The following is a 1,252-nucleotide window of genomic DNA, read 5'->3' as shown; positions in this document are numbered from 1 at the left end:
TTTGACTTCTCAATTGTTTATGATTTCGCGCGCTCCACGTTCCCTTTATATACCCCAAGTGCTCGACCAATGAACGAGCGAGAATCATTTAGAACTTTCTAGTTGACCAATCCAATACAGAATAGTATCGAATCTTCGAGAGCGTTCGGGAATCGTGCAGTATGCTCGTTAGATTAGAGCAGGATAAACATATAAGATAAAAAGAGATGTATGAAATAGTGTGGCCATTCTAATTCAATTTGCCCAAAGTTTAAATATTTAGGTAACAAAAAAAGTTCACACATGGTAAGGGTAACTTTGTTACTTACTTTTTGTATTTTAAATATTTTAATCAAATTTTAAATACATTTTATACTGAGAGAAGTTTGACAGGTGACTAAATACATTTTACAATTGGTGAATGTCCATCTACAGTATATAATGAATTAAAAATATTAATTACAAGTTACGAAATAAAAATATATATATGATGGCATACGCCATAATTATTTATTATGCTAAACTGGTTAGTGTTGAAGTGTTTAATAAGGAAAGCCGATGAGAAAAAAATAAAAAGTGAGGTAAGGTGCATGTTCAGTTATCAAATAACTGTCATGTATTTACATAGATGTCACTATCCCGCAAACGATATAACTTTATACATCGCGGTATTAAGTTATATTTTATTTTAATGACCCTTTATAATATACCAATAAACATTGCTTCTACTACCAGCGATCCTATCATAAGGGTACCAACCAAGCCTTTTCAGTGCATACCAAAAGGGAAGTCGATGGCTATCGCCTTGTATATGGAATATAATGGAACCTTCGCCTCTGAAAAATATTCGGGGAACGTGGTTAGACCATAGAAGGAAGTATTATTTTTGTACGTATTACGATTTATTCCACCATCTAAAGTCTGTTTTTTAATCTCAGTTTTTATCTCAGATTTTACAACCTACTATATATATATTGGAATACCTTAAATAATGCCATGCAGTATTTAAATCAGGTTTATGGGTAAAAATATACCTGATAATGTGGCAACATTATGAGCCTGCGACACTTATGAAAAAGATAGCATTATGACAAAAGCTGTTGAAAATAAGGGATAGCTCATTATTGATATCTCTTTTCATTCTATTCAATGTTCCTATATATCTATCTCGTTCTCATCAAACGACAGCGGTAGTGTACCATGTTTAGTGGAATCTGTGGTGGCGCGTTTTGAAACTACAATAAATGTGAATATTTTTCTATAGAAAATAAAA

The sequence above is a fragment of the Plutella xylostella genome, chromosome 6, assembly GCF_932276165.1.
Source record: "Plutella xylostella chromosome 6, ilPluXylo3.1, whole genome shotgun sequence".
NCBI lineage: Eukaryota > Metazoa > Arthropoda > Insecta > Lepidoptera > Plutellidae > Plutella > Plutella xylostella.
The sequence above is the reverse complement of the archived record's forward strand: the minus strand, read 5'-3'. Positions refer to the sequence as shown.